This window comes from Myotis davidii, unplaced genomic scaffold, assembly GCF_000327345.1.
Source record: "Myotis davidii unplaced genomic scaffold, ASM32734v1 scaffold269, whole genome shotgun sequence".
Taxonomy (NCBI): Eukaryota; Metazoa; Chordata; class Mammalia; order Chiroptera; family Vespertilionidae; genus Myotis; species Myotis davidii.
Genome location: NW_006383008.1, coordinates 3,595,533 through 3,602,561, shown reverse-complemented (window position 1 = coordinate 3,602,561; position 7,029 = coordinate 3,595,533).

Genomic DNA, 7,029 nt, shown 5'->3' with positions numbered 1-7,029 from the left:
CTATGTTCATAAGAAGAGGGAAATGCAGACACAAAGACAAAGAGGATGAATGACATATGATGGCAGAGGCAGAGATTGAAGTGATGAAGCAGGGAGCCAAGGAACATGAAGGATCTCCTGCAGTGAAGTAGAAAGAGGCAAGGAAGAATTCCTCCCGAGAAGGCGTCCACACCTTGATTTGGACTTTTAACCTTCAAAACGATGAGAGGATACATTTTTATTTTTAAAAGCCACCTTGTCCACAGTGCTATTTTATGGCAGTCCTAGGAAACTAGGACACCCAAGCAGCCTCTGATAAAGGCAGGGTGAGACATGGGAAGAAACTGGGTCCTTGATGATGCTAGTGGAATTCCCTCTGTTAGCCAAACAGGTGGAAGCACCCAGTGTAGAGATTTCGCGGATTCATGTCAATGTGACCTCATGCGCTCTCTCAGTCTGTGGAAGCTTTGCACGTATTTGCATTCTGCTACTTGTTATCACTTCACACTGCTGTGGCCTCGGGAAACACTGGTGACATTTGCTTGGGGCCAAGCACCATAGAAGTAAATTCCATTTGCCTTGTATCAAGATCCTAGTCTGAGTTTTTATTAAAGATAAAGAGATGCAAAATTACCCAAATCACATGCATGAAAACAAAGCGTCTGCTTCTTCAGATAGTTCTATTTTTGTTTTTATAATTCTGCTCACCAACTGCATGTGTAACCTTTCTTTAAATTTGCAAAATAATTCAGAAGTTTTCATGCTGCCAATTGCTAATCAAACCTTCTTCATCAACATCCACGCCCTCCTCCCATTTGTCATCCTATTCCTACATTGCAACTGTGGCTCATGCGGCTCCCTCTTCTTTTTGCCTCGGGAAAACAACAGGCTATGTAACCAAGGGGAGGCGTATTAACAAGCGAAAAGTTCATTTTTAATGCTACCTACCCAGGTTGTCAACTCATTTAAATTATGAAGCTTAAGAAAAAATTTAATATCTCAAATTTTAGTGCGGCTTGTCACATAGTGCCTTTAATATTACTTGTTTCCTCTAGAGGAGTTCAAGTGCTAATCCTTTGCCAGAATAAATTGCTAAACCTGTTTCTTTCTCAGTGCATATGGTGAAAACCTATGAGGTCTGCCTGATTTATATAAGTGTACTTGACTGATATTTTATATTTATCTACACTACGTTATAAAGTAAAAGTAAGGCCCAGCTCCAAGAATAAGATTTTTTTTTAATAAAGACTGGACATATTAGTGAATATGGCACATGCAGACTTCTCAATTATGACTGCCTTACTAAATTGAATTCATTCATTCTTCATGTTATTTGCTTTCATTATTAATTAATCCTGTAAGTTAATGAATGAAAATGCAGGTGCTTGAAATTTTCATATATTTTAAATATGTTTTTAAAGCTGCAACATTATACAAGTATTTTTATAGTGTTTGGAATTTTTCTAACTGGGTGCACGTTTTCATTTTGTCAAAAAAAGGAAAAACTTGTGGAAACATTTCTGTATCTCTCTGCTTCCATTGCCATAATAAAGGAAGTGATTGAAAATTGTATCACCAACTAAAGGACATTATTAACTCCAACATGGATTGGGCATACATATAGGCTATGTAAAGTGACCTATACCTTAATATGAGTAAGTATCAATTCCATGACTTTGTTGATTGTAGAGGAAATGACTTCAGGAGTGACTCATGGATATCATCAGAACATCCAACATTTGTAGAACCAATATCTGACATTTACTAAGGAAGTTTTGCTCCCTCTAGAATATTTAAATATTCCAAGGTTTTTCTAGAATAATTCAATTGACATATCCTTAACATATGATCTATAGAATTAATATTAAATGATATTTACTTTAGATTTGACCACCTGAAACAAGGAATATTTGAACACTATGGAAGATGATTGTCTGGTCTCTAAGGATCCCAGGAAGGAAAAATCTTAGTGATCCCCATTTTCAGTTCTAAGGCAGTATCTCTGAAACTCATTTCCCTTTCTGCAACATACAAACAAATCTAAAATTGTTCTCTTATCCACATATTATTCCAAGTATTGGAATACAGTTATATCTTCATTTGATACATTTTCTGGCTAAATAATCTCAGTGCCTTTACCCACCTTGTCCTCTTCCTCAAGCTCTTCAACTTTGGTGCTTGGTATTAAATGTAACATTCCATCAATGGTTATTTTTTCAAACACCATTTATACCCTCTATGCCCTCTTCCACCTCCATCCACTCTCCTCTTCCCTCTCTTCCTCTTCCATCTTTCTCTTCTTCCCTGCCTTCCTTTATTCCTGAATGATTTTGTCTACAGTCAATTAGGTTGGGCTGATCAAGGTAGGCTTTTTTTCATCCAGACAAGAATGGCAGAGCAGTGTGTTATCTCCAGGCGAGGAGAGCATTTCTGTGTGATGACAGTGCAGTAGTGGCTCTTCACATCAGGGTGGGTGTTGGAACCAAGGTGGGGTGAGGAAGTTTTCTGTGAGAGAGAGCTCACAACAGCACATGTTTTTCTCCATTTATTTAGATATCCTTTTAGTTCTTTCAGCAATATTGTATAGTTTTCTTCGTCTTATATTTATCTTGTTAACTTTATTTCTAATATCTATTTCTTATGCAATTGGGAATATAATTATTTCCATGGAATTATTTTTTTTGATTTTTTAAAATTTCTTTATTGATTAAGGTATTACATATGTGTCCTTACCCTCCCAACCCTCCACTCATGAAATTAATTTTATATACCTATCTTGCATTTTACAACCTTACTAAATTTTTTTTTTGTTCTGAGATAGAAAGAGAGAGAGAGAGAGAGAGAGAGAGAGAGAGAGAGAGAGAGAGAGAGAGAGAGAGAGAGAGAGAGAGAGAGAGAGAGAGAGAGAGAGAGAGAGAGAGAGAGAGACTATTCGTTGGGTTTTTCTATATTCAGAGAGAGAGAGAGAGAGAGAGAGAGGGACTATTCGTTGGGTTTTTCTATATTTAGAATATATCATCTGTTACTATAGTTTTATTATTCCCTTACTTTTTAAAAATATGTTTTTATTAATTTTTTAGAGAGTGAGGAAAGGAGAGGGAGAGAGAGACAGAAACATGGATGAGAGAGACACATGCATAGGCCACCTCCCACACACACCCTCCTGGTGCTTGGGCCTGAAACGAAGGCACGTGCTCTGACTCAGAATCAAACTGGTGACCGCTTGGTGAGAACTACACTGGCTGGGATATTCATTCTTTTCTAATCTCTATATGATGTTTAGTTTTTTGGGATTTTTAAAATATATTTTTATTGAGTTCAGAGAGAGGAAATGAGAGGGAGAGAGAGATAAAATCATCAATGATGAGAAAGAACTATTGGCAGACTGCCTCCTGAATGCCCCTTAATAGGCCTCGAGCCTGCACCCTGGGCATGTACCCTGACCAGAAATCAAACCCTGACTTCCTAGTTCATGGGTTAATACTCAACCACTGAGCAACACTGGCTGGGCTGATGTTAAGTTGTTTTTTTTTTTTTTAAGGTTTTTGCATTATTGTACTGGCTAGAACTTCCAGAAAATTGACAAATAGAAGTAGTGAGAGCAGATATTCTTGTCTCATTTCCAATCACAGGGAGAAAGCATGAAAGCTTTCACCATTCAGGATGATGTTAGCTGTGAGCTTTTCACAAATGTTTTTTTATTAGTTCCTTTTTAAGTCTAGTGGGTTTTTGTTGTTGTTGTTTTTACCATTTTTATTATGAATGGGTGTTGAATTGTGTTTTATTTGTGTGTATGTCTTTTTCATTTACTGAGCTGGCCATGTGATTTTTTTTCTTTATTCTGTTGATTTGATATGAAAAACTGAATAATGGTCCACAAATATGTCCAAATGACCACATCCTAATCCCCGGGACCAATGAATACATTATCATAATAGCAATAAGAAACTACTACAAATCTTGGTACCCCCAAACGAGGTGCTGCTCCAATAAGTACCTAAGAACACTGAAGTGGCTTTGGAATTTTGTAGTAGCTTCAGAATATTTTATAAATATAATGTTGGTCAGATCCCTAGAAGTATTATGATGAACATGTTAGAAAAATCCTAGATTGCTGGGTGTTAAGCCACCCCTAGTGAGAGCTCAGGAAAAAGTGAGGAACATGGTAAAAAAATCTGTTCTCTTATAGAATATTTAAATAGTAATAAACAGACTGTTGGCAGAAATATGAATGTTAAAGGTGCTTCCAGTGAGGGTTCCAAAGGAAATGAGGAACATGTTTTTGGAAACTTGATGAAAAGAATCCTTGTTACATGATGGCAGGAAACTTAGCTGAATTGTGTCTTATAAGCTATGTGGAAAGAGGAACTTTTAGGCAAAGAATGTGAATATTTAACAGAGAAGACTTCCAAGTTGAGTGATAAAGGTGTGGCTTGGTTTCTTCTTGCTGTTTATAACAAACCACACAGAATATTGTTCACACCCCTTTAAATCAAATAGAGTTTGCCTGGTTGGATTTAGAATTTAATAGTGACAGGTGACTCCTTTTGTCCTTTTATTTTCTCCCTTTTGATTGCGGATATCTGTAACTGGTTCCTATATCTGACCCAGCATTTTATTTTGGGCATGGTTAACTGTTTTACAGATGCACAGATGGACAGGAATTTTCCCCCAGATGAATTTTGCCCAGAACTTCACCCATGTCTTCTTTAGATGATTTAGATGATGGCATTTGTGACTTGTGAACCAGTAAGTTTTAGGTGAGATTGCAGACTTGAAATGATGCTATATTTGGGACCTTAATATGTGAATGTATTTTGCATGTGTGATGGCTCCCTTTGGGACCAAAGGGCTGAATGATAACTCTGAAAGATGTCCATGTTTTTGTCCCCAGACCCTGTAATGAAAATGTTACCTTACATACTAATAGGAAGCTGACACATGTGATATATTATGCTAACTTATATGTTTGGATGCTAAATTAACTTTGTACTGCATAGATGCCTTTTACTTGGTCCTGGTGTTTAATGTTTTACTTTTATATAGCTGAATTTGCCTTACTAATATTTTGATAAGGATTTGCAATTAACTTTAAAACAATCAAAGTGGTACTCTATTTTTATATCTGTTAAAAAATTATCTTATGTGTGCCTTGTCTATCCAACTGAGACTGTCCCACTACAACTTGTCCCAGGGAAAGTTATTAAATAACATATTGAGTGAACAATATGTAATGTATTTCTACAGTTAAACCGTTTTTCTTTAGTTTTACTTTAATCTTTTTTATTAATTTGAGAGAGTGAGAAACAGAGCGAGAGCGAGATCTGTTGTTCCACTTATTTATGCATTCACTAGTTGATTCCTGTATGTGCCCTGATGGGGTATTGAACCTGAAACTTTGGCATATTGGGATGCTGCTCTAACAACTATGTACCTAGGCAGGGCTGGTTTTACTTTAATCTTTAACATTTGTATATTTTTGTATGTTTGGCATTTTTTAAAATGTCCTTTTCTTCATACCATTTATGCTATTCATTTGGAACAGGGCATAAGCTGAAGTATACTCACACAATTGTGTTAAAATCAATATCTTTAAATAGCAATTATTTTAAAATTTTTATTACTTTACTAAGATTTTATTTTGTTTGTTTTTTTTCATATGTGCTTTAATTTCTCGTAATATGGCTGTCTTCCTATGTTCAGTCAACCCAACAAGCTTGATCTTCATTCCTATGAGTATGTAACTGATTCTGCGCTTTGCCTGTGGTATATTCCCGTTATGTTTATAGTTTTCCATTCCACTGCGAGGCCTCACTGACAGGCCTGGATTCCACGGCTTATGCACAATCTTTGCAGTTCTACTTACAGGGCAACTAGATCCAGGTGGATCTTCAGTCTCTAGGAACTTCAATTTGCTCACTCTACTGCCCTTTTGGCTTTAGCTGGCACTACCTTTGAGTTCTGAGGAGCTTTGTAAATAGTGTTCCTTCTATATCATACACGTTAGCCCAGAAGGTTTTAAAAACAGTTTTAGCTGCATTTTATCACTATTTTTTCTTAAAATTAAATGATTTATTGATTAAATCAGTAAATAATATCAGAAAATGCCTCATCTCCTTCAATCAAATATCATCGTATTAAAATACAAATGTAATTTATTTCATAGAAATAATTCAGTACCACTATGTACTAGTTAATTACCAGGCTTTGGGAAACATAGGTAACTAAGCCTGGTCCGAGCTCTCAAGCTGCTAATGTTCTATTGTGGGAGAGATGATCATGATGAATGATGAGAAAAAAAATGATGATACTTTTAAAAGTTTGAAAACATTTGCCAAATATATGCTAACAAAGCATATGGGACTTTTTATGCGAATCATGTGTAGATGGGGTTTTTGAAGATGGTGATGACATGTACAACAGCTGATGTTGTGTGTGTGTGTGTGTGTGTGTGTACCTAGTAAACAATACTGAGGGAAAGGGAACACTGAGGAAGAAAAAGGAGTAAAAGCCAGTATAAGTTTTCATTCTGAGTTCTGCTGAAGGCAACATGGACTCAGTTCAGTCAGTGCCTCTAAATTGCTCCCCTAAAAGCCAGGAGAGTGGAACATTTATCCACCTTTTCTGCCCCCTATTGGTTGAAAAATACCCACAGGAGGATAACATTCCTATACTCAGGCTATGATTGTGCAGGGGTCAGTGGTGCTCCCGAGGCCTGGGAAAGGCCCTGAAACAAAAGTGCATGATGTTGAGCGTGTTTGAGGGAGAGCAGAGACAGAGACTGCACACAACGTACTGCCTCAGCATTGCTGAAACAGGCAGCCATAGATACGGCACAGGCACTAGATGCATCTGCACAGGAAACTTTAAAGTAATTTGATATATTCCCTAACCAGTTTGGCTCAGTGGATAGAGCATCGGCCTGCAGACTCAAGGGTCCCAGGTTCGACTCCGGTCAAGGGCATGTACCTTGGTTGCAGGCACATCCCCAGTAGGGAGTGTGCAGGAGGCAGCTGATTGATGTTTCTCTCTCATTGATGTTTCTAACTC